The sequence below is a fragment of the Pipistrellus kuhlii genome, unplaced genomic scaffold (assembly GCF_014108245.1).
Source record: "Pipistrellus kuhlii isolate mPipKuh1 unplaced genomic scaffold, mPipKuh1.p scaffold_m20_p_41, whole genome shotgun sequence".
NCBI lineage: Eukaryota > Metazoa > Chordata > Mammalia > Chiroptera > Vespertilionidae > Pipistrellus > Pipistrellus kuhlii.
In genome coordinates this window covers 3,344,879-3,371,661 of record NW_023425542.1, presented here as the reverse complement: position 1 = coordinate 3,371,661, position 26,783 = coordinate 3,344,879, and the positions used below count along the sequence as shown (strand labels likewise).

The following is a 26,783-nucleotide window of genomic DNA, read 5'->3' as shown; positions in this document are numbered from 1 at the left end:
AAAACGGGGATCAGGGTTTTGCAACCTGTGCTTTGGGGGCTCGAGGGGCCTTTGGGAAATTTGGGGCACTACCTCTGGGGAGGGCGAGCTGAAGGGCTCAAGAGCACGTCCCCGCCCCCAACAGCCCAGCTCTTCTCGGCCTCAGAGCCGGCTTCCTCACATGGCTGCTTTGCAACAACAGCTCTGAGGCTTATTAAGTTGGAGGCTCAGTGATCCGGGCCTTTCACAAGCGAGGAGTCTGAGGCACCGGGAGCTGTGCCTGTCCTAAGGTGACCCACTGGCTCGGGAACAGGCCTTCCTGCTTTCTGACTTCGCATTGCTCTTTACAACATGAATCAGTTAGAGATATTGGCAGTTAAACTTGAATGTCACTGTCACAAGCTCCCGCCTTGCAGAACCCCCAGGAAGCTGTTCAGGGGTCTCTGAAGGGGAAGCTTTTGAGGGAAGGAGAGATCTCAGAGCAGGTGGCACTTGTCCTAGCAAAAGCGCCCAGGCTGCCGTTAGGCGCACAGAAGGGATAAATTGCTCCGGGTGATCCCCGGCTGTATGAATAATGCGAAGAAATTAAGTAAAGGCCGCTTTTCCTGACACTTGATGTATTAGAACATGGAGTAACTTTCTGCAGGAAATTGGAACAGGGATCCCTTTAAATTGAATTTGAAGCCGTGAATTGCAAGCCTGCATTGGCCCTGAGTGTCCTAATGCAAGTTAAGTAAGCAGTTTCCTGGGTAAGAGTTAAGTACTTTAGGAATACAGGTTAACATCGAGGCCAACAGGGCGCGAGTTAATAAATTGCTTCTCCCGTGTATTGTCTGTGAAGACGCAGAAGAGTAATTTGCTTCCCGCAGAGCTGCACCAGAATACGCAGACTTATTTTATTACATTTTTGGGCCCGATACATTTGTTCCCTCTCATTGGTTTTGTTGATAATAATTACCCACCTCCCTTCCAGCTCTCCATGGATCTCTCTCGATTTTAATTGTTTGCAGTAGCCGCAAAAGTTTACCGTTTTAGAAAATAAGTGTTTTAAAAATAAGAATACTCCGGGGCCAGAGCCCCTCTGAGTTTCCAGAAGGAGAGAGTTAAAGCTCTATTTTTAAAGTGACTTTGCAGCCACTGAAACCAGGAGGAAGCAAGGGCTGCCCTCTTCGAGCATGTGTGTTGGGCCCGGCCTCCGGGAGCTCTCTGGGAATGACTTCCTGGAGTTGGATGGGCTCCAGGGCAGGGGGTAGGGTGCTGGAGGGCACAGAACCCAGGCCCTCTGCCCTGCTGCCATGTGGCCCTTGACCAGAGGGCCCAGGGAGGAAGGATGTTGAAAATAGCAGGCGCTACTCTTTGAGGGCCTGCAGGGACCTGGCCCCATGCCAGGCCATCCCCAGCTCACAGCCTAATAAATTAATTCATTAACAAGGCAATTATAAATCGCAGAGTGCTATTTACTGGGAAGCAGAGAAATATGGCTGGTGGGTAGGGGAGATCCCAGGGAAAGACAACAGCATGCTGAGATTGGAACTGCGAGGAGGACCCAGGCCTGGGGGGGGGTGTAGGGCGCGGCGCTTGCAAACCCTGGCAGGTGCTCCGTGTGGCCAGCAGTGGCGCTGGAGGCCTGGCTGTCCTCGAGCGCCCCTAGAGGAGGAGATACCTCATGACAGTGAGTCTGGAAGGAGCTTCTCAGATGACCGCACACTCCTGATTTGGGACCACAGCGTTTGAGCAGATCTTCTGACACTTTGTCCATCACTCAGTTTGTTTCAGCTGCTTGCCCAGCGCGCATGCACACGCACACGAGTCTTTGGTAAACCATTAAGGGATAAGTGGATGAAGGCCACTTGCCTCGTGCTGAGCTTGAAGCCCACCTTCCTAGCTCTGATACCAGGTGAATAATACCTCGGTGCCTCAGTTTCCCCATCTGTAAAAGAGAGAAAATAATACAGAGGGCTTCAGATTTCCTCAGTTCACAATGCCCTTAGTATCACGGTAATTTTCCCCCCAGTTCTCTAGGCCAAAACAAATGCCTCTGGGATCCTGTTTACTAAGGACTCAGGGCCAAACAACTTAACAAGTGTTTGTGTCCTAATGACTTCACACGTGTTGGTCATACACATATTCTCCGAAGGTGGAGGCAGGTTGGGGTCCACCTCGGTTCCCATGTGATACTTGTGTTTTATTCGAGCAACTGCTGAAAACCCAGCGTTGCAAAGCTGTGACGTCACTGAAAGAAATGCAGTGAGCTAATGGAGCAATTCACTGCCTCAGCCAGTACTCTGCACGGTGTCAGCAAAGTTCACTTTCAGAAGTTAAACTAGCCCTTGGCACCTCGGTAAGTTGGCTGGGGTGCCTCGGGGTGCCTTGGTGTACAGTTTGAAAACGGTGGTGTTTACCTCGTGTGGCTTTGTGAAGATGAAATTTTTTTCATTAAGGTATTATATATGTGCACACCTTACCATTGGCCCCGTGCAGATAAAATTAAATGACCCATGGAAATGCTCAGGGCAATGCCTGGTACTAGGTGCTTAGTGGTAATTGTCCTTCAGTCCCAAGGGTGCTCTTAGCTGGTGTAGCAGCGTGTCCTAGGGGTGGTGATGACACTGGTTGTGAGGATGCCCAGGGAGAGGGGATGGTGGTGGGAAGCACAGTATTTCTGTGTGTGTTATCATAGGTTATGTTGCACATGCATGTACATCGAGGTTACTAATATAAGCATAGATACTTCAGTATCTCTACAAGCGTATGTATTCAAGGTAGCTTCTAGCTCTTTGTTTTGTTTTTAATCTCATTGGGAAAACGAGGGAGGTCCCTGAGGTGTGCATTAGATTCGGGATATCAGTGAAAGGGACAGTGGTCTGAGTTGAATTTGGTGGTTTAGGCAAGTCCAGATTGTCAGAGGCCTTGTAGGACATGGTAGGCCTTAGGGTTATATTCAGAGTGAAGTGGAAAGCCATTGAGTGTTTTAAATTAAAAAACAAGGTGAGTTAACTGTATTGCAATGTAATTTACATATAATAAAATGCACCCATTTTAAATGTGCTGTTGGATAAATTTAGATAAATCTATACACGTGTGCAGTTATCCCTACTCCCCTAATCAAGACACAGGACATTTCTTTGACCCAGAAAGTTTCTAGTGTCTTTCACCAGTCTCTCTCTCCTGCCCAGGCCCAGGCCACCCCTGACCTGCCTTCTGCCACTCTAGATCGGTGCTGCCCGCTCCAGAATTTCCTATAAATGGAATTAGACACCATGCCAGCGTTTGGCCCTCACATAATGTCATGCTTCTGAGATTCATCCTTGTTGTGTGTATCAGTTTATTCCTTTTCTTGGCTGAATAGAAGTCCACTGGATGAAAACATCACAGCTTGTTTATCCATTCTTGAGTTGATGGGCACTTGGTTTTGTTTCTGGTCTGGGGCTATTAGAGTTGTACTTTATGAATATTTGAGCTATTAGACTTGTATTTTAAAAAAAATATATTTTATTGATTTTTAACAGAGAGGAAGAGAGAGAGACAGAGAGCCAGAAACGTCGATGAGAGAGAAACATCGGCCAGCTGCCCCCTGCACCCCCCCTACCGGGGATGTGCCCACAACCAATGTACATGTCCCTGACCGGAATTGAACCCGGGACCCTTCAGTCCGCAGACCGACGCTCCACCACTGAGCCAAACCGGCTTCAGCTAGACTTGTATTTTATAAATATTTGCTTTTGCTTCTCTTAGGTAAATATACAATCTAATAGTGGAACTGCTAGGTTTAGCTTCATGAGAAAGGCTGTGATACCTATTCGTTGGCATCTGGAGAACAGACCGTGGGAGGGAGCATGTTAGGTGAGTGAGGCCAGTAGAATGGGTGGGCATGACGGGGTAATGGGTAGGCCTGGCACTGAGGGATGGTCTGGGAACAGTGGTGGAGGCTTGGTGATAGATTGGATGATGCTGGACGTCAAAGATGGTTCCTAGTGCAGCGTATAGATCCAGGTGGCTTTGGGCCCGTAACTTTATTCCTCTGAGGCTCACTTCCATTCTGCCCGGTGGGACTGGCAAATAAATGTTGTTTTGTTTTGTAAACAGATGAGGAGGGGGAGACACCTGAGGGAGCCACCCTGGCTGTGTGTGCTTAGTGCCTGGGAGTCAGTTCTGGAGTCGCTCACATTTCTGCATAGTCTCCTGTGCGAAACCACACAGCTAGTCTTTTCAGGGATGTCTGTATAGCACGCAGCTTTGGAAGAGAGATGGCGTCTCTGGAGCAGGTTTACTTACATTCCCAGGTAAAAAAGACAACGTTTTCCTCCAGAACAGAGGACAGGCAGGTTTATCAGCAGCCCCTTTGATTAGTTTGGGGCTTGCCTTGTTGAAGTGTGTGTGTGGGGGGGGAGTTCTATGGTAATGTCTCTGAGGCTGACTGTGTACCGGTAGCATCTGCTCTCATCACCCTATGGGAGCTGGGGCTCGGGAACCCGTGCAGCCTCCTCAGTTTGGCACCTCTGTTGCTGTGGGTCCTTTCCTGTTTTTGTCTCTGACCCAGGAGTCCCGTGTTCTCTGCCAATCCGTGTAACTCTGTGACAGGCCAGCTTGTTAGCTGGCCTGCAGGGGGCTCTCTCTGGGCCTGATGATGCCCTTTGGGCTCCTGTAGCATGATGGGCTTGTCACCTCCTCTCTGCCCTGCTGCTGCCCCTTCCCTCTACCTCTCCCTAAAGGCTGCCACCCAAAACTATTGCGCATCAGCTAGGTGGCAGGTCTGGGGTCCGAAGACAGAGTGTGAGTAAGACAGCTATGGTTCCAGGCCTCACGGAACATATGTATGAACATATGTTCCGACTTTGCAGTTCTATCCATCACTTAGTGGTGACTTAATCTACTCACCTAGCTCTTTTTTGAATGCGTCTCGTCCTCTCCGCTCTCACCGCCACCTGCTTTCTCCTTCTCTGGGGCATTTCCACGCTCGTTGCAAGAAAGGGAGTCGGTCCCAGGGAAGGGCCTGGTGTGGTAAACAGGAGAAGCCCAGATGACTGCCGCTGTGATTCCTGCTGTTGCTTCCATTCTGATGGGCACTCCTTTGTGTGCAACCCTTGTTGGTTTTGCCCCAGCCTACAACGTAGGATGCAGCCAAACAGACCCGGATGCAAACTGAACCCCGTATAGCACAGCCCCACAGGCTGCCCTGTCACCAGCCACCACGCTGCATGGCAATCTTTTTCAGTTAGCGTGGTTGCTGTTCCCCAAACATGACACGTCCCTCCGGCCTTCATCGTTTCCTTCCTTCTCTTCCAGGCAAAGTCCTGTTTATTGCCCAGGACCCAGCCTCAGGTTCCTTCCCATCTGAACCTTCCTAGAGATTGGTTTCTCTCGCACACCAGGCTGGCATAAACGGCAGTGCTGAGGGCACCCAGCCCGCCTGACTGGGTGCACTGGGAAGGGACCGTAGGGCCATCCGTCCCCGACAGTGGGCACTCTCTTCCGGCAGGCGCTTGGGGCTTACCTGGGACCTAGGACCTCCACAGTCACAAGCTGCTGGGTCCCCGGGAAGGGGAGACGCCGTGGCGCCATGCCGAGAGAGTCACTCTCACGCACTCTGGTGGGGAAGACCCGTGCTGGCCCAGGGCTCCGATCTGGGCTAAAGACTTAGAGATCACATCGTTTCTGAAAACCAGTGACCTGGCAGCGTTATTCAACGCGGAGCAAAGAGTCTAGCTGCCCAGCCCGGCTCCTCCCCGGACCCCCTTCTCTGTGGGCAGGGAAGCTGGTTACTTGGCACCAGGGCTGCCCTGCGGGTGGGTTCCATGGCCCATTCCTCCGCTCCTGTTCTCACCCAGTGCCAACCCCAGCTAAGGGAGGAAGCAGCCAGACCCCGGGGAGCTTATGGGCAGGACCCTGGGCATGTGCTGGGGGCCTTGCATACCTGCAGTCTCTCATTCCCACGGTGAGCTGGGGAGACAGGATGCTGCCCCCAGAACTACACTTGGATCTGAGACTCAGGTTCTTTCCCACGACCTGGGTGACCTCCCCAGGGAGGAAGTGAGCAGCCAGGCTGTTGCTCCAGCCGCCCCCTCCCTGCTGCAGGGCTGCAGGGCTGCGGGAGGGGAGTGCTGCCAGTGCGGCATCTCCTTTGGCCGGCAGGGGAGCTAGAGACCAGGCCTGTTCCTGGATGACTCTGCAGGTGAGGGCGGAGAGGGAGCCAGGAGCCCGGATGCTGTGTTTGTAGTAGGCCCAGAGCCTCCGTCACATGTTCTGCCTGACTTCTCCTTGGCTGCAGCGACCTGAGCTGTTTCCAGCCACCGCCATCACTTCTGTTACCTCTGTCATGGACGGGCTGCCATGGTGAACTGTCCCCATACCCTGACTTTGACACGTACATGCTCTGTGCATGGTCACGTTGCTTGGCATGAGTATCATGACTGAAATCTCAAGTCCTGCTTTCTCACTGCCCCGCCTTTAGTAAATTTTACACCTAGTGACACCCCGCACTGACTTCCTGACTTTCCTGCATCTATTAAAAACGAAGCATTTGAGCCACGGTGTGACAGTCTCAGCCGCAGGGAGAGGGCAGGTGTGTGCCGAGGCGGGCTTCCGGGACTGCTGGGTCACTCCTGGGCCATGCCGAGCGAGTAGAAGTTCCCCCGCCCCCACCGGCACTGGCCCAGGTGGTGGGGCAGGCGGGGTGGTCCCCACACCAAGACTCATGAGAACCCCATTGCCTGTCCTGTTTGCTGATTTGGGACCCTGGCTTTGGAAGGCCCCGCCCGAACAAAGTCCTGCTTCCCCTTCCCCGGGGCCTCCTATCTCCCCCTGCCTCTCGCTGCTCTCGCCTGCGGCCTGCGCGGTAATGGGATGGCCTTCGCAGGGAGTCTTCAAATGAACAGTTTTTAGAATGGTCCAGAGCGCTGCTGGAAAACAGAGAAGGCTATTTCGTGGGAAGATGATGACCTTATTAACTATAATTAGGCAATTCACAGAGGTTTCCAATATAGTCCAGCATCTTGCCTTGTGGAAGGGGGGGTGAGGTGGGGGGAGTTCTATGGTAATGTCTTTGGGGCTGTAATAGTCTTTAACACATTAACAGTTTAATTTCTTCTGGAAGGGCTGGCAGCCTGGTGTTCTCATTTAGAAAGCCAAGTCTAGTTTTACAGTCATCCACATTAATATCATAATTATAGTTTTGAGCAAGTAATTCCAGACAAGACATCGAGTTGTTTTTATAGCCGGAGGAAGATCTCAGGTAAGGGGACGGAACCTCACATCTAATCTCCCGCTAATGGCATGACACTGTGACCCCGGGCTGCCCCCCTCCCTCTCCTTCCCCTCCCCGGGTGGGGCTTGGCATTGTGGGCCAGGACTCTTGCTATGCTCGGCCCTCAGAGAACATTGCCTATCTGAAGCTAATGGAAATGTTCCTTTCTGAAGAGTCTTGCAGACGTGAGCCCCTTCTCAGAAATCCCTCCTGCGTCCTTTGCCTCAGGTTGTCCCCTGCCCCGGGGTTGGGTGGGAACGCAGCTGGGAGTGGCCAGCACCTCCGAGGGCACCTGGAGTCCTGGAAGCTGCCAGCACCTGGGCCAGAAGGCCATTGCTGCCTGCACAGCCCCCACGGCACCTCCCTCTGCGGGCCTGGGCACCCCAGCTCACAGCAAATGACTTGGGCTCTGTGTTTTACCTTTCCCTTGCGCACACATTTTTTACAGCTCTGTTGGCAATATTCATATATCATTTTGGGTTCTGTTTTTTAAAGCTTCATCTCAATTCCTATTTTCACAGCCTTCATCATAGCCATCTTCTTCTGGGTGGTTTACCACAATTTGCTAAATTGTATCGTTGTCGTTGAACATTGAGGTTTGTTCTAGCAGGTATTTTTTATTGTTGTTTTACACGCAAGGCTGCAGCGATCATCTTTATGTGCATAATATTTAGCTTCTGAGTACTTATTTTTTAAGCTTGATTCCTAGGGCTAGAATTACTATCTAAGACTAAGAACGACATTTTTTTTTTCTTAGAGAAATAAAAAATTTCTTATTATGCTAATAGTATTTGGAAAAATAAAGAAAAAGTAGAAAAAGGGGAAAATAAAGATGGGCAGTAGCCCCCTCCTGCAGAGTTCACCACCATCAGCTAAGGATGTGTGAGGCAGCAAATAGCCGGACACCTACCCACAGGGCGTCCCCAGGGGAAGTGTCTGTCTCAGGGAGGGTCCGTGGCCGGTTCCCCTTTTCTGTCCCACCGTCTTGGTGGCTTTGGCCATCCTCCCCTTCTCTGTCTCCTTCCCCCTTTCCTTCCCCGCCTCCTCTCCCTACTCCTCCCCCCACTCTTCTTCCTCCTTCCCCCCTCCTCCTCCTCCTCCTCCTCCTCCTTCTCCCTCCTTCCTCTTCCCCCTCCTCCTCCTGTAGCCTCTCATCTCTTCCACAGATGAGTCTCTGCCTGCGTGTAGCTCTCAGTGTGTCTCCTGCAGTCAGGCTGTTACGATGAGATATTTATTTCTTTTTTCCTGCTATCTCGCATTTGCCACATACCATTTGGCCAAACTGAAAATGTAACTGTGTTATGGCAGAGAAGGAAGGACAGTGCAGCTCAGGGCTCGGAAGAAGCTCCTCTTTAAAAAAAAAAAAAAAAAAAAAAAAAATTAAATAAATGGGATTACCTTTCATCCTGAGTTTCCAGTCCTGTGAAGGAAGTCCCTTGGGTAAGACATATCCTTTGCTCTCTGCTCTCTCCCGCGCCCCAGGGCCCGGGCCGCATGCTTCTGGTTGGTCTTGCGAGGGGAAGTGTGTGGAGCACCCACCCACCGTGTGCAGTGGGGCTTGTGAGCGCAGGCACTGCCTTCAGGGAGCTCCCAGGAGAGAGGAGGAAGCGGGCAGGAACGCCGTTCTCATCAGACGGAGCCAGGTGGGCGCAGAAATGAGTGATCGTGACCTCCCCTGACCCTGCGGAGAGACTCCCAGGGTCCCGCCACCAGACGTGACACCTGTTAACCTTGGGCCATCTCTGTGCTGGGTTCTGCTCTTTGTTTTGTCTGAGCTGCAGATCCAGCTCAAGGCCAGCCTCCCTCCCGCCCTGGCAGCAGCCTCTCTCCCCAGGCTGGTGGGGTGCTTTTGAACGCTCACTCCCTGTGTTTATCCATTAACAGTATGTGGTATTGGCTTTGTGTTGTAAAGGTTTATAGAAATTGTATCATACTTCATATCCTTTAGTAATTTGTAAGACATTAGACATGCTTTTAAAAACATACTTAAAAATGTTTTCATTGCTTTCAAAGAGGAGGGGAGAGAGAGAGAGAGAGAGAGAGAGAGAGAGAGAGAGAGAAAGAAACATCCATGATGAGAGAGAATCATTGATCGGTTGCCTCCTGCATGCACCCCACTGAGTATTGAGCCTACAAACTGAGCATGTGCCCTTGACCGGGATCAAACCCAGGACCCTTCAGTCCTCAGGCCAATGCTCTATCCACTGAGTGAGACCAGCTAGGGTGACATTAGACATGTTCTTACAGTTTTTTCATACACATGCATATCTTTTTGTTGGTTTGCCTGGACCATTCATTTTTAACTGCTGTCTAGTATTCCATGGTGAATACACTAGAGTTTATTTCTTCATTTCTGTACTCGTCATGGAAGGTTAAGCAGTTTTTACCTTTTATCTCTTGCAAACAATATTGCAGTGAATATGTGTTCCAGTGATCTATTGCTATTTAATAAAACACCTCCATACTTAGTAGCTTAACACAGCCATGTTTATTTTGCTCATGAATCTGCAGTTTGGGCCGGGCTTGGTGGAAAGAGCCCATCTCTGCTCCACTCGGAGCTGAAGCTGGAGTTACCTGAAGGCTGCTGCTCTCACGTGGCTGAGGGTGACTCTGGCGTCAACCAGGCCCCTCGCTGGGCTGTTTCTTGGAGCACTACCCGTGGCCTCTCCATGTGGCCTCGGCGTCCTCACCCCATGGCGCTGCTTCTGTAAGAGAGAGCCAGGCCCAAACTGGATTGCCTTTACGACCTAGCCTCAGAAGTCAGGTAGCACTGCTCTCTGCTTTAGAAGCAAGCTGCTGAGGCTGGCTTTTCTTCAGGGTGAGGAGAGTCAGATCCCACTTTACATGCGACGGGTGTCACAGGGTTTGCTGAGCACTTAAAAACCACCCCCCTTCGCCCAGCCGGTGTGGCTCAGCGGTTGAGCTCCAACCCAATAACCAAGAGGTCATCGGTGCGATTCCCGGTCAGGGCACATGCCCAGGTTGCAAGCTCGATCCCCAGTAGGGAGCATGCAGGCAGCAGCTGATTGACGATGTTTCTCTCTCTCTCTCCCTCTCCCTCTAAAAAAAATAAATAAATAAAAATAAATCAATATAAACATTAAAAAAACAAACAAACACAAAGCCACGCCCCTTAGATGTGCCTTGGCGCACACACCTGCTCTTGGACCCTCCAGGTGAAGTGACAGGCCTTGGCGGGTGCCGCCTGGAGCCGCCTTGATGCTGCTGGGGTTGCCCTCCTGCGTGTTTGTTGTGCCCGAGAGGACCACCTCTTCCCACCCTCGCCCCTACGTGCCGCTGGGGCCTGGGTGTCTGCCCTCCGGTAGGCGTGCAGCGGGACCTGGCTGTTTGAATCCGCCCGCCCTCCGGGGCCCCCCGGCCCTGCCGCCTCCTGGGCGCCCGGTGCTCTCTCCCGCTGGTTGCCCCGAAGAAGGCGGAAATGTCAGAGTGCTATTTTTTGGCTGACGATGTCAATTTTCAAGAGAGAAGCGGTGAGTTTCCCACAGAGTTTATTATAAACTATTATGAAGACCTTGGAGTTACCATTGTTATGAGTCACTTATGAAAAAAAATATGATTTCAGTAACTGCAGGCTGTACGTGCAATGTGACGGATTTTCATTTAATCTCTCACCTCTCTATAATTTGCCCAATTTAAAAATGCCCCGAAGCTCGATTTCTCCTTGTCTGGGAGTTCTGTTCTCGCTCCGTGCGATCACGGTAACAGTAATAAGAAACGGTGCCGGTATGTGTCTGTCTTGGCGTTCTTACCACCCCTCCGGTCATTTAATTACTTCTGGGGCCCATTGCCCGCCCCGTCCCCCCTTTAGAACTGTGAGCGCGGGAGCCGTCCGCGGGGAGCGCCGCCGCCCAGGCCGGGTGCTGTTGGACCCACGGGCGGTAGGAGCCCTCCCCGGGCTGTGGGGCGCCTGCTGCTCGCACGCACCTTGTTTAATGAGGCTGTGGGGAGGCGGGGGCCGTCCCCCACCTCTGACCCACTGCCACAGCCCTTCGGGAGCCTTTGGGGGGACACGCGTCAAGCCGGGTCACGCAGAACGCTCGGTGATTGCCATGGCCCGTCTGATCTCCTCCTGGCTCCTCTCAAAGATATCTGGACAATCGGAGAGTTTAAAAATGAATTCCTAAGCTTTCCTCGAAAAGTGAACTTTTAGCTACTTCTTAACTTAATCAGATTCTGTGCGAACACTCTGTCCACGGCTTACCAGGAAACATTCTCCTCCCTGCCTCCCTCCTAAGGGCGCTCGGCGTCTTATCTGTGCTGAGAACCAGAGCCTCTGCCTCGAAAATGAGGTCTCGTCCTCGCGCCGAGAGCAAGCCCAGCCCCTCTGCAGAAGCTCGGTCCTCCGTGTTCCGAGGCAGCCTCTGCCCCAAACCAGGGCCTGGGAACCATGGGCACCCACAGTCTTCCCGGTCAACTGGGTGCAGGTCTCCTTTCAAAGCTGCTGGCACCTTGTTGTCCAGATCCTGCAATGGGGAGCCCAGGGGAGCCTCTGTCCTGGCTGACAGTGCCTCCCACGACGGCGGGCACAGCCAGGGCGCCAGGGCGCCAGGGCTGCCTCACAGGCTCTGCCTGTACCCGCCAGGGTGGGGTAAAGGAGGAATTCATGATCGATTATTTCAGGGGAGGGAGGCTTTGGGGTGAGTTCATCTGCTTCTCCCAGGAGCCCCGGAGGGCCTGGGCTAGTGGGGCGGGGGCCCCGAGCCCGCCGGGCTCTGCTCAGGCCGCACCACCTGCAGGGAGCTGGGTTTCGGAGTCTGTGGAGTTTTCACACCACAGTCTGGGTGCCAGCGGAAGTCTAACGAGGGCAGGGCAGTACTTCGCTGCTGTGACAGGCGTGTTCACAGCCTGCCAGTGCGCCTCCTGCGTAAACAAACACCCTTCTGCTATGCTAATTACTCCTCCGGCCTCGTTTGCACACTGCGAGTTACATTTGCTGTCGCGATCTACTCGGGGCTTCCTTGCCCAGGGGCCCCGGTGCAAACTACCTATGTTCAGCCAAGAGCCCCAAACTTCTGTGGGCTCCGGAGGACGAAGACCCCACCGTCTGCTTGGTGTTTGGGCTGGAACATCCTGGACTGGGATTTGGAGCCCAAGTTCTGGGGCCAACCCTTCCCAGCTGGGGTGTCGGTTTCCTAATTGGTGAGATCCAGGGTTAGGCTGAGCGCCTGCCATGGGCAGACACCCCCCCCCCCCCCCCCCCCCGGGCACTTTGCGGTCAATTGCGCTGGCAGGTGGGCGGGGCCAAAGGCGGTGATGCCCTTCCGTGGCTTGCCCTCCTTGTGCCCGGTGTCCGCCGTCACACAGCCAGGCTTCCCTCTGAAGTGCCTCTGGGGGAACATGTGGCAGAAGCTGGGGGGTAGCTATTGGGTGAACATACAGTGAGTGCCGCAGGCGGCACAGCTAACTATGAGGGCGACCAGGATCTGAACCCACGCCTGTTAGGGTCCCGAGCCTCTGCTCTTTCTGCCCTTCCCTTTGATTAGTAAATGTTAGGTGGGCAAGGCCCCGGGGCCGAAGCCCGACATGGGTATTTCACAGCCCAGGTCCCTGGAAGCGCGGCTGGCCTCTGCACGGAACTGTTCGGCAGCCCTGTCATCCGAGGGCCATGCGAGGCAGGCTGCTCTGAAGGCCTCGTCAAGCTTTTGTTTGAAAGAGTTCTCGAAAGTGACAGGCTTCATTTCAGGGGTCTTTGTTAACCTAACCATGTCCCCCGCGGAAACGTGGGGACTTTGTACCCAAGCTCTTGCATGTAATGAGCCAGGGGCAAAATGAAAGCAATTCCAGCTCCGTTTCAGGCGTGGGTATGTCATGTGGGGGTGGGAGCCCTCAACACGCGCCGGGGGACACGAAGGGGGGTGTCAGGGTGAGACCCCGAGCCTTCCGAGAGCTGACATTTTCACCCAAGCTGGATTTGCATGCGCGCGGGTGAGCTCGGGTTATTCCCTGCACGATTCCGTCGTGCATATGCATCGCAGCGTCGCTCGGGGTGGTTTAAAAAATTCATAGCTGTGTCCTTTAGTTCTCTTTCCACCAGCCAATGTTCGGAATTAATTTTTCTGGCCCGCTAGGTCTTGTGGTTAAAAGTACAAATTAAGTTTTCTGGGACGATCCATCACGAAATTATTGAAAAGTCGGCGTGGAGAAGGTAATGGGCTCTGTATTGGGTTATGTCTATCGGCTTCTTGTTTCTGCAGTCACGCTCTTTGTTTTTCTTATTTCGTGCTTTGGGAAATCAACCTGAGAATGGGCTCCCCGCTCGGAAGAGTTATTGGCTATTTCTCCCAAGTGGGATTGCCCTTCCAGGGAACAGTGGGCATCTCTGTGACACCAGGTTATAAATCCGAGCCCCACGTTCTCCGAAGGAAGCATGAATCTTCGGCAGTGGCGCGGCGGCGCTGTATTTCAGGCGGGCGTGGAGAGCTGTCAGAAGTCGATGAAGTCCTCAGGCGCCAGCCTGTGTCCAGCCAGCATCTGTCATGGACTTCGTGCAGGATTAGAAGGCGGTTACAGAGAGCTCTCCAGCGTCTCTCTCTCTGCACCTTCCATGTGCCCCAAAGCCCCCTGTTTGAGTCCTAGCCCTCTGGAGTGAGCCTGTCCCATACCATCTGGGCATCCACACTCAGCATCTTTCCCTTTGGAGAGGAAGAGCCCCCCTCCGCATTTACTAGAACCCCCTAGTTGCCAGGCCTGGTGCCGGGCAATGGAACACACAGACCCAGCAATGTGCCCCTGTTCCATAGGTGCTGCCTGGTGTCGCTGGCCTGTCCTCCCTGTGCCCATCACCTCTAGTGGCCGCTGCTGGAATTGCAGGCAGAGGGCCTCAAACACCAGCCCATCACTTGGCATCTTGCTTCCAGTCTTCCAGAGTCACCTTTGTCCCCAGAATAGAGCCCAGATTCTTCAGTGGGCTCCCGAGCCTTCCCCTGCGATGCTTCATTCTAGAAATTCCCAGGAGGCCCCCAGGAAGCGCACCCCAAGGCCACTTTTCCCTTCTGTTGTGTTCCCTGACCTAAGCGTGGCTGCTCGGGGGTGAGGGGGTGGCATCTATCTCTCTGAGCGCAGCGCTCCCAGGACTGGCGGCTGTGCTGTGGCCATCTCAGGCCCCTGGATGTGGGCTCGAGGCAGGCTCTCTCCATGAGGCGAGGATAGCCCGGGAGGCAGGCAGCTGGTGGGGCAGAAAGACATGGTTACTGAGCCCAGCCGTTCCTGTGTGTGTGGCCAGTGTGGAGTCCCTAGGTCCATTTGCATAGACCACCATCTTAGCTGTCTGAGCCTCAGTTTCCTCCTCTGTGTGCTTAGCCCTGTGCCTGCCACGCGTGATCTGCCTGGGTGAGGCTCACACGTGAGCAGGCCCACTCCCGTCGTCTTCTCCCTCTGAGATGCCCTTATCTGGAGCCACCTCGCTTCCTCAGTCAGATGGATATGCCTCCCTATTTTTATCTGATCCTGCTGTCAAAAGTGCCGCACCTTAGTTTCTTTATTCTACTTTGAAAGTAACTTTAATTGAGTTGCACATTCATATTTAAAATCTCATATGTATTAATTTTATGAGATTGGTTTGTTTTTCTCCTTACCTTTCACGAAGCAATATTACCGAGCTTCCTCTTGCATCTCTGGTAGCAGTCAGCCCGGTCCCCTGGGCCGCGGTGACTCATCTAATACAGTTTTCCAGAGCCTCGCTGCCACCCCGGCGCTTTCAGATCGGCACTTATTCGATCAGCGTGTGATGCTGTCACTGGAACTTTCTCTCCCAGCCCCAGGTGCTCATTTGCAGAACTTTGGAACATTTTGTTTTTCTATCTGGCATGTGTGTCTTCTTCCTCGGGGTTTGATCTGGTTCTGCAGAACGGGGCCCGCCCGACCCTCTGCTCTCCAGCCTCTGTGCTCTCGGTGGGGGCTCTCTGAGAGCACAGAGGGCTGACTCAGTTTGTCACCAGCTGCTCAATCCTAATGACCAAGAGCCCCCCTGCCGGGGCTTGCTGTGTGCTCCTAGGGAGGCATATCCCGAGGTCGGCCTGCTGGCTCTGGCTCGGGTTGGTGGCAGGCTGGGGACGAGGTGTGCGTGAGGGCCCCCCCCCCCCCCCCCCGCCCTTCCAGTCGGAGGCCTCTCCAGACCCCTGGTCTGTGAGCCCCCGCCCCTCCTGAAGAAGTGGAGAACTGTGACATTTGGCCAAGATGAGGGCTGACTCTACAGAGGCCATGTGCTGTGAAGCCCAAATTCTTAATCTGCTTATTAGCAATAATACCTCATTTTTGAGAAATTAGCTCCAGGAAAGCAGGGAGTTTGACCGTTTTGTCGCCAGCATGTTAAACAGCGCCTGGCGCAAATTAGGAGCTCCCCAAATGGGCGTTGACTTAATTAAGAATGGTGGGTCCCAGTGGTGTGCATTGGCAGCCTCGCCGCGCAGGCGGGAAAGGCCTGTGGTCCCCTTGGCGGGTGAGGACCTGAATTGCAGAGGGGACCTGTGGCTTGTTCTAGGCTTCCCAGTGAGGGGGCCTGCACCCTGCTGGGCTCAGGGGGAGGGCCCCGAGGAGAGTCCCAAGAGGACTGGGCTGGGCGGTCCTGCCCCGTGGGGCTTGTTCCTTGGCCCCAGGTGGCCTGTGCCTTTCTGGCTGGCAGGGAGGGGCCCTGGCAGTGCTCCCTGCAGAGGTGGCCCCCTCCTCAGCCTTCTGGCAAACCACCCAAGAGCCCTTTCTCCGGCCTGTCCGGGGTCTCCCTGGCCAGCCTGAGTTCATGGAAGGACACGTTAGCTACGAGTATAGACTTACCTCAGAGCCATTTCTGCTCAGCTACTTAGCCTGCCGCCCCGTTTGGCCCCTGACCTTCATGCTGAGGTGTGTTCTTATTGTATTAGTGCGGCTCATAAATGTGTGACATTAAAATATTGACACGGATTGACTCGGGTATCTTTATCCTTGGAGCTTCAGTTAATAAAACAACTTTTGATAAGACCAATGGTTTTAGAACATTTAGACTTAATTATATTTTCTAAAGGATTTTTCTAAAATTACATAACTGCCTGGCAAGGTACTTCAATTCCCTAGTTAACTGAAAGAAATTGGTTTTTCGTTTGGTTTTGCTTAATACAAATTAAAAGTAATACACATTTGATAAAAGCAGTTAAAGGATTATTTATTAAAGTCTGCCTCTTTGTATATTGGAGGAAAAATCCATATGAGCTGAATTAACTCTGAGATGATGTGAGGGGAATCTGTAGGGGAGAGCTGTGTGGCTGGGGCCATGGGGGTTCGCCTCTGAGGCCCCCCTCGGGGGCGCTCCCTCAGGGCTGCTTCTGCACCGCCGCCGCCGTGGCTGTCACACTCGACCTTGTCACTTTCAAGCATCAGCAAGTCGTGAGTTATGACACCGTTGAAATGGAGCTGAGGAGAAATCAGGTGTTTTATTCTCATCTCACCCAGGTTAGGGAGTCTGCCACAGGGAGCAATTCGAGCATAAGAAAAGGAAAGGGGCCCTGACCGGTTTGGCTCAGTGGATAGAGCTTTGGCCTTCGGACTGAAAGGTCCCGGGTTCGATTCCGGTCAAGGGCATGAACCTTGGTTGCGGGCACATCCCCAGTAGGAGGTGTGCAGAAGGCAGATGGTCCTTCTCTCTCATTCATGTTTCTAGCTCTCTATCCCTCTCCCTTCCTCTCTGTAAAAAATCAATAAAATATATTTAAAAAAGAAGAAGAAAAGGAAAGGGGAGTGTCTTGTGGAAACACTAGCTGGAGAGAAGGTGGGGTAGGTCCATGGTTGGTAGCTCCCTCGGAAGGGCTAACTGCTCGCATTAGTTATTTTTAGAAAGCTTGCCTTCCCAATGCCAAAGTCTCCTGAAGTGCAGCCTGCCAAAGAGGCCGTGCAGGTAACTCCACCAACGTGCCAGCCCACCAGAAACAGAGCTGGGAATAGTACAAAGAATTCCCAGACATCCTTTACCCGGATCCCCAAATGTTAGTATTTTACCCTCTCCTTCCTTCCTCTCTTTCTCCTTCCCTCCCTTCCTCCATATATAGTCATACATACATACAAACAAACACCCCCCCCCCCCAACTACTTAAGAGTGAGTTGCAGGCTGATGGCCCTATAACCCTAAATATTTCAGTGTGTATTTCCTAAAACAAGATTTTTTTTAAAACATAACCACAGTGTGGTTCTCAAAATCAGAAAAACATGACCTAACTGCCATTTTACTTACTGTGTGCGCCGTATGGAGCCTTTTCCCAATGAGGCCCTTGGAGTGAGGGAAAGTGCGGTCTGTGCTGTTCGCACCATCACATCCCGTCACCTTTGGTTTGAGCAGGTGCGATCTGTCACGACGTGCACAGAATTGAAGAGCACAGGCCAGTTGTTTGGAAGTCTGCCCTTCTTTCTGGGTTTTGCTGGTGCTTCTCCAGGACTAGATTGAGGAGGAGTGGGCTTCCGGGCTGGACTGTGCGGGTGGTGTTGGGCCTCCCGCCGTCCCAGGAGGCACCTGTTGTCACTGAGGCCTTGGGCTGGAGGTGTTAACCCGGATCAGTGGGTTAAGTTGGCTCTCTGCAAGGCTTTCCCAACGAAGTTGGTATTTTACTTTTTGTAATTACAAGGCATCACGTGGGGAGCTACTTGGAGATAAATTATTCCTCAAGCCTTTATCCACTAGTTTTAGTATCGATTCGAAGATTCATACCTGTATCAGTTCCTATAATGATGGTTAGCAAATGTGATTTCTAACTCTATCACTTTTTTTCTTCCTATAGAGAGGGGTTTTTTCTTCCCCGTTAATCTATTTGTCTATTTATTTTGGATCAGTGCAGATTCGTGGACTCTTGGTTTAATAAATCGCATCTGTTTGTATCATTTGACCAATACAAACTGGTTCAAGCTGGCTCCCATATCGCTTGAGATGACTCCACCATTCTTTGAGCACAGACTTGTTGGCACAGCTCAATGTCCCAGGCTCACCTTGTTCCTTCCCTGCTCCATCTCCAAGGACCCATTTCCAAGGCGCTCTGGTTCCCTTGGTGGACAAAGGCATTTAGAAAGCAAGATTTGGGTGTTGGGTGCTCATGGGTACTGGAGTTTCAGTGCCTCTCAGAAGACAGGTCTGGGCTTGGTATGCTTGCACATGCACACACACATGCGGGTACACACGTGCCCGTACACACTTCTGTCCAGTTCCTTCTGTTAAGCCTGAGGTTCACACGGGTTTCTGATTCGCAGCCAGTACCGCTGGCTCTGCCCCGGCCATTTAGCTGGTGGTGTGAAACTTGGCTCCCATTTCCAGAACACATTTACATGCTCGCTCAATCTCCGAATGTCAAAAAGTCATTTCAGAATTGCTAAACTCTGCAAAAAAAGGCCTCCTAATTAGAATTCATTATTAGAGTTGTTGTTTTTCCTTTCGCCTGAGGGCGGGTAGTCCAAATGTGTTCAGATGTTTCTTGGATTGGTTCCTTTTCTCTTTTTCCCTTCGGTGTGTGGTTTTGTTACTTGTGTCAAATACAATTTGGTTCGTTTGCTTTTCTCTGTATTCTATTTTAGAGGCCCCCCCCCCAAAAAAAAAAAATCTTGTGGACTTCTTTCCTACCTCTTCCTCCATTTTCCTTTTCCCTCCCTCCCTTCCTCTTTCTTCCCTCCCTTTCCCCCTCCCTCCTTCCCTCCATCCCTCGCTTCCTTCCTTGCCATCACTAACATATTTCCAGAAGTCAAGTTTATACAAGAGATTCTGTTTAGAGCGGTCTCTCCCGCCCATTCCCTTCATCTGGTCCACCCAGCCCCCAGCCCTGCCGCAGGGCACCAGTCTCCTTAGTCTGTTTTTTTTTTTTTTTTTCCTTTTTAAAATATGTTTTATTGATTTTTTACAAAGAGGAAGGGAGAGGGATAGAGAGCTAGAAACGTCGATGAGAGAGAAACATCGACCAGCTGCCTCTTGCACACCCCCCCACCGGGGATGTGCCCGCAACCAACGTACATGCCCTTGACTGGAATCCAACCTGGGACCTTTCAGTCTGCAGACTGACGCTCCACCACTGAGCCAAACCGGTCTTGGCTTAGTCTGGTTTCTTATTTCCCTTTCTTTCTTCATAAAAAGTAGCATGTTATAGCTCCTCCTTTGCATTTTGCTTCCCACCACCCCCACTCCTCCCTAACAACGTGTCCAGCCAGGCCATAGCTCCCCTTGGGCTCCCTGGGGCTTTGCCCAGGCCTCAGAGTGAACCGTGTTCTCCTCCGTGGCTGCTGTTTGGGTGCCTGAAAACGGAGTGTGGGTACTTTGTGGATCCAGGTGCTCGGTCCTCCCTGGACATCACCTTGATTCCAGCGGACGTGAGAAGGGTGGCCCTGTGCTTAGGGGAGGAGATTGAGGCTCAGGGGAGCAGCGTGATCACATGGGGGCTGGGTCCCGAGATTTGAGGTCAGTCTGTGAACCCGAGGCTCATTCACAACCCCTTCATGGTGTGCCCTCTGTGCCTGCCCCATGCCCGCCCTCGGTCAGAAGAGGAGGCTCATGCAGAGGATGCTCCTGAAAGCAGGCTCACATCCCCGGAGCCGTGTAAAATCATCCCAGGGGAGGGAACAGGAACCCAGGAGGAGGCATTAGACATTCCACTTATACCTACTTTTCATGTCATCTTTCTAAAATTCCTGTTGGTGCGGTACATGCTTTATAATGTAGATATCAGTAGAATTGTATTCATGTATTCAAAGCTGTGTGCTCAAAAATTGTGTGGGTTTTTTTTTTTTTTTTTTTTTTCAATAATAGAGATATGTTCTAAAAAATGTTTGGAAGCCGCTGAAAACTGTCATGGAGTTGAAAGAACCTGGCTGGGCCTCAGATCCAGAGGCAAGGCCTGTGACCCGCCTGCCCCTGCCACCAGTGCCCGTCAGACCAGCACCTGTCAGTTCACTAGGGTCAGGGGGGGTTGACGTAGGGTGCGTGGGGGCGTTGCCTGGAGCTCAGCTAGCTGGTGGCTTCCAGTCCAGACAGAGGGGCAACCACACAGCTGGAGGGCAGCGAGGCCCCAGGGAGCAGCCCGGGGCTGGACATCACCTGGGAGAGGGACCTGTGCTGATCTGGGGGTTCGACATGACTTTCGGGGGAAAAAAGTGACAGCAAAGAGGCACCTGAGGGTAGGTGATCCTCACATGGGGCGGGGAACCTCTGCCTTAGGGGCCCTCTGCAAAGGCAGGGCAGCCTGCCAGTGGCTAGGGCCAGTCTCCAAGTCCCCCCAGCTCAGTGGTCATCCTCAGAGCCCACACTCAGGCCTCGCACTGGCTGGATCTTGCACTGACCAGCCACATGTCCTGGGGTGTGTCATGTCTGAGCCTTCTTGTGCCACTTTCTCTGTCATATCTCACTGAACGCTCCCATCAACACAGCCTCTTCCCTCCTGGACCTGGGGGCTCTGAGAGCTGAAATGCTCCGGAGGACCACCAGCTGGATGGAGACCCAGGCAGGGCTGGCGGTCTGGCCCGGCTCGGCTTCCACCGCGGACTGCGTGCTCTCTTTACTTAGAATTCTCTTGTATTCGAGAAAAGGGGTTTAGCTCGTTTTAATGTTACTCTAATGCTTTTTGGAACCCATTTCCTTTGTTTATTTTACAGCAGTATAATTTGCAATGAAATAGTTTTACATTGAGCTCACATGTTTTAATGGTGCTTTAATGGCATCTTAATGGTGTCTCCATGGATTTGCAGTCAGATACTTTTGTCATCCTGACTTCCCCGTGTAACAGTGCCGCGGGGTCCTGTGGCCCTGGCCGTGACCTGAGCTGCTCTCCAGACAGGATGCGTGCCCTCTGAGCCAGGTGGGCAGTGCCCCTCGGGCGAGGAGGCCCTGGGAGCGGAGAAGGGAAAGCCAGCCCCCTGGGTGGCTGGGTGTCACGTTGCTGCGTTGTTGGGCCCTTACTGAGGTTGTTTGCCACCTGCAACATCTGGCCAGGCATCCCCGTGCCGCAGAGAAAGTTCACGCCTCTGCCTTCAAGCCCCCGGACATGTGGAGGGCCCATGCCCAGGCCGGAAGGCACAGCACCGGCTCCGGAGGGCCCGGTTTGCTAGGGTGCCCTGTTTTTAGTTGTCCCCGTGCCGCTCCATATGCTGAGCCATCTGCTCTGCCTCTTTGTTTGGGAAAACGTGGCACAACAGTTAGCGTCTTGCCTGGTGGAGCACAGAAGGCCTCCTAGGGCTGAGGCTGTGCCTCAGCCATTTGGGTCCCTCTGTGCTTGGCTTGGTGCAGGAGCCGGCCTGGCTCAGTGCTTGCTTGTGGAATGAATGAATGAACAAATGATTGAACAAACAAGTGAATGCATGATCCGTGTGACAGAGGGCGCCAGGTCATTGGTAAGAGAGGAGGAAGTGAGACCCAGAGCCGGGGACTACTAGCCTCTCGCTGGCCCTGCTCTGGGAGAGCAGTCAGCCTGGGGGCGGCTCCCCCCCCTCCCCCCCTTTGCCCTCAGCCTCAGCCCGCCTCTCCCTCAGCTTTATTTTTAGTAAGACCCATGTCCATGGTACCCTGGTGCCTGTTGCAGCCCAGCCTTGCTGCACTTGTGGTTTTATTTATTTATTTTATTTTAAAAAATATTTTATTGATTTTTTTTACAGAGAGGAAGGGAGATGGATAGAGAGTCAGAAACATCGATGAGAGAGAAACATCGATCAGCTGCCTCCTGCACACCCCCTACCTGGGATGTGCCCGCAACCAAGGTACATGCCCCCGACCGGAATCGTACCTGGGACCCTTCAGTCCCCAGACCAACGCTCTATCCACTGAGCCAAACCGGTTTCAGCTGCACTTGTGGTTTTAGCACCAGGGTGTGGAGCTAGTGTGGTGGGAAGAGCCCCCAAAGCTGGGCTCGAACCCCGGTCCTGGGCTCACTAGCCATGAGGCCTCAGTTTTCTTATCTGTGAATGGGGATGGCCCCCCCCCTTCCCCCCCCTCCCAGTTTGGGAGTGGTTGCAGGGGTTGGATGCTGTCTGTGCACTGCTGTTGTTATTAGGGTCATTACTATTCCACTGCCATCACCCCCCGTTCCCGCTCCCACTGTCCACCCACAGCCACGGGTGCTAACGCTTCCTTCAGGAAGGAAGGAAAGAGAGAAGCTGGGGTGAGTATGCAGGCCCAGCACGCCGCCCAGACTCCTGAGCTGATGGCTGAGGTGGAAGGTGTCTAGGGCAGCTGCCCTTCTCCCCCTGTTTGCTCATCCTCTTCTCTCCCAACCCCTCTATCTTCTCCAAAGGAAGAAATTGAGTCTTGGAGAGAAACCCCCGGGGCCCTGTTTCCCACCATCGTCCCGTTTCCGAACGCGAGTTAATAAGAATAAACAAGGCAGTGGGCGGATTTGCACAGGAGAAGAATATCTTTCTGACGATTATGTAAATATTTATGTGTTCTGGCTTTCTCATTTTGTTACCGGTGTCTAATTTCCTAGTCTCATAATGAAGTGTAATTTGGAGAAGCTTTGCAAAGACAGGCACAGCAGCGAAATAATTTGATTTGTTCAACAAACTTGGTTTCAGTTATTCCTTTTCATCATTTATATCAGAACCCCTTCAATTTTCTCATGACCTGACAACAACTTTCCGCCCAATGAAGACACGACTCTTAAACATCGGCAGGCATTCAGAAGCGGTTTATAATGCCGTTGCTTAATAAGAAAATGCATTCATCGGCAGGATATAAAATTTATGGGCTTCAAATGGATTTGAGTTTGTGGTTTTAGCCCTCTGTGCTCCTGCAGTTCTCGAGGCTATGAGTAAGGTTTTTTAATTAAGTCAAATTGAATTGAATGAGCTTTTATTGAGCGCCCACTCCCTGCCAGACACAGTCTTCTTAACCCTTGCCCGCCTGTATGGTGGCCACGGAGAGGGAGTCCGTGGCGGCCCGGCAGGTCAGGCCCCGCTCAGGAGCGCCCAGCTGGCAATTGTGGGAGGTGTTATTCGAGATTAGGACCGACTCTTAGGCTCTTTCCTCCCCAGCTGATTACAAGCAGAGCTGATTAGGGAGAAGAGACAGGTTGAGTGGCTTTGCATATGTTATCTCGTTTAATCTTGTCTAATCTTCTCAATTGCCCTGCGGAAGTTCAAGTTTGTTGCAGTTTTTTTCTTTCTCTTTTCTTTTTTAAAATGTATTTTTTATTGTTGAGAGTATTAGAAATATTTCCTCTCCTCCCTCACCCCTCTCCTCCCAAGTCCTACCCCACCCGCCCCCATCTTCACTGCCCTATTGCCCCTGTCCATGGGCTATGCATGTCTATCTTCTATATATATAGGATCCCTCTGGGTGGCCTGTGGAGATTGGAGATTAGGCCCTAGCTTGCACCCCTAGCCTCACAGCCCTGCAGCCCCACCTGGCACCCGACCTTGGCCCTGTGCTGCTCACTCACCCTGCCCCCCCACCGCCAAGGCTGGTTACCATCTGCAGGGCAATTGGTGGGACCTGGCCTGGCCCCGCCCACTTGCCCTGCCCCTATGCTGCCACTGCTGGTCCAGTCTGTGGGAGGTCAGCAGGGTGATTGCCCCCCCACCTCCACCTGCCTTGGCCTGGTACTGCCTGCTTACCTGCTCCACCATCCTCCTATGGTCCCGCTGTCACTGGGGCTGTGGTCAGGGCTCTTCTGGGTCGCCAGCGCCTCCACATTGCCTGCTGCCAGCACTGCGTTGCCAATGCCCACCATGTTCCACACGGGTCAGTGCATGTCATAGCAAGTGGTGGAACTCCAGGTCAGTCGAACTCCTGTTCAATGACCTCCTGAGGGAACAATTTACATATTAGGCTTTTATTATATAGGATAAAAGGCTAATATGCTACATCTCTGACCGTCCGACTGGTTGCTATGACACACACTGATCACCAGGGGGCAGATGCTCAATGCAGGAGCTGTTGAGCTGCAGTGACTTGGCAGTGGCAGTTTTGGGGTGATGCACCCTGAAACCAGAGAGGAGGGAGCCCAATTCTCGCAGAGCGGGGCGATTCCACCTTCGGCCATGGGTTATGTTGTTGTTGGGGCACTGTCGGCCGGAATCTGGCTTACTGCACACTTGCATTTGTGTTCCACACCCTGTACGACAGCAACTTTGCAGAGTGCCCTCACGCACTCCGGGACCCCTCGGGGATGTCAGAGAGCTGGAGGGACCCACTTTCTAACATCCCCCGATGTTACTTCACAGATGCCGGGGAGGGACTGGGGGAGGTTTGCGCCAGGGCGTGTCCGGCCCATCTCACCCAGTCCTGCCCTGCCGGCCACCTTCTAATTAATTTCCTTTCAATGTGCACGAATCCGGGCACCGGGTCACTAGTAAGTATATGAGTACTTTGGTTTATCTCTTCTTGTCCCCCCAACCCCACATTGAGTTATGTTAGTCTACTTCGGGTCTTATTTTGTTGGTCAATTTATTTTGTTCATTAGATTCCACCAATGAGTGAGATCATGTGATACCTGTCTTTCTCAGTTTGGCTTATTTCACTCAGCACAATGTTTTCCAGGTCCCTCCAGGCTGCCCCAGAGGGCCCTCTTTTTTCACAGCTGCATAGCATTCCGTAGTGTGAATGTCCCACAGCTTTTTAATCCATCTACCAATGGGCACTTGGACTGTTTCCAAATCATAGCTGAGCTATTGTATCAATAAATAAAGCTGCTATGAGCGTAGGGATGCATATATTCTTCCTGATTTTTTTTTTTTTTTTTTTTTGGCAGGGGGTTTAGGATATATTATATTCCCAGAAATGGGATCACTGGGTCAAATGGAAATAACGTTTTTAATTTTTTTGAGGAAACTCCATACTGTTTTCCAGAGTGGCTTTACCAATCTGCATTCTTACCAGCAGTGCACGAGGGTTCCCTTTTCTCAACATCTTCACCAGCACTTGTTTGTTGATTGTGTGTGTTTTTTTCTGTTCTTTTCTTTTTTTTTTTCTTTTTTCTTTTTTCTATTTTACATCTGAGAAAACCTAAGGCTCAGAATAGTGCAGGGATGTGCCCAGGTCACACAGCTTGAAAGCGACAGAGCTGGGATTTGAATTTGGAACACTCTGGCTCCAAATCCAATTTCTTTCTCGAGGCTGTGGGAGGGGGGAGGTCTGCATTTCCTCCAGCACATCCTGACTACTGGCTGTGCAAATGGCCTGGCACTGGCGGCGAGGGTGCTGTCCTGAAAACCCAGGTGAGGTCGCTGCTGAGGTGGGGCTGGCCTTCAGTTTCCTGTGCGCTTTCTAACTGTGTGCCCTGCGCATCTCTCCTCTCTGACCCTTACTTTTGCCACCTGGGTTGTTGGTGGGATTACAAATAACACACGTGAGGCACCTGGTGGTGTGTTTGCACATGGGGGGCCCCGGGGAGGGACCCTGCCCTCGGAGTTGTTGGTACCGGCTGATGCTCAGAGCTGCTGTTACTGCAGCCCCCAGACTCTCGTGCGTCACAGAGCTGATTCCCGGTGGAGAAGGTGACTCACTCGTGGCATTTTGGGTGGCGTGGTGCGGTTCAGCCCGGCACAGCGTGCCGCGCCCACGGCAGGTCTTCAAGAGCCATTAGTGTTTATGAAGGAGATAAATTTGCCAAAATGGAGGGAAGCCATCAAAATAAGAGCCTCAGCCTGTCTCATGAAAGTTAACTTGCAAACCTAATGACTGCTGGGCTGTCAGAGAAGTGTCATCTGGATGTCTCGCTGGAGAGGAGCTTTGAGGAAGGGCAGACGGGCAGCTCCTGATTGCTGTGGGGGTGGGCGCGTCTCCCTGACAGCGATCTCGGAGGATTTGTGCACGGCTTAACCCTTTGAATTGCAAGAGAGTTTTCAAATGAATCCTGGAAATGGTTGCCTATCCTTCGCTCTGTCCAAGCAAATGAGAATGTTTGAGGCATTTGTAACAAAAATTCTCGCCCTCCCTCCGTGAAGCGTGTTCGGTGCACGGGACCTCTCATGCTGAGGGATGTGCCCAGGCCCTTCTGCTCATGGCGGTGGGGGTGCGGGAACCCTGGCTTTTGGTCCATGTTCAGATTTACAATTCAAGGGAAGGAATCACTGTTTAAACACAGATGTGGGAAACCGTCAGGGGGGCCCCTGAGTAGCCCTGTTGCAGCTCCCCTCTGCTACAGACAGAATGCTAATTCAGGCGGGTTTTATGGTCCCAGAGCATTTGTTTGCGGTGGTCCTGGGGCAGAAAGCGGTGTTTTCTCTTTTCAATTTCCGCCTGACTCCCCTCCTATCTGTACATGTTAGGTGTCAGTTATACCCGGGGAGCATTTTCCTCTTGGATGCATTTGCACCTGGCAATTTGAATGTGCAGGGATTCCTTGATTGCCAAATAGCGACTTTCAAAATGTAGACAGGCAGGCACTCTCAGGAGCTCCTGGCCGTGGGCAGCGGGGTGGCGCTAGACACCTGGGTTTAAGTCTGCAGAGTGGCATGCCACTTATCTGTTCTCTTGTTTGCTCGCTTATATTCAATAGAATGAGACCCCCATAGGGTTAGGGGGGCGGGGGACTGGCCAGTATGATGCGGTGTGTTAGCTCTGTGAGGGCTGAGGGCCGGAGACAGACAGACCCCTGTGCTGGGCTGCACTCCACCTGCG

At 52.4% G+C, this 26,783-nt stretch overlaps 1 protein-coding gene across 6 annotated transcripts in view; it reads left to right on the top strand.

The window, feature by feature from the left end:
• The window catches only part of WDR25 (WD repeat domain 25), a 144,742-nt gene that overhangs the window by 28,630 nt on the left and 89,329 nt on the right, over positions 1-26,783 (top strand). The gene's annotated exons all lie outside the window — the stretch shown is intronic.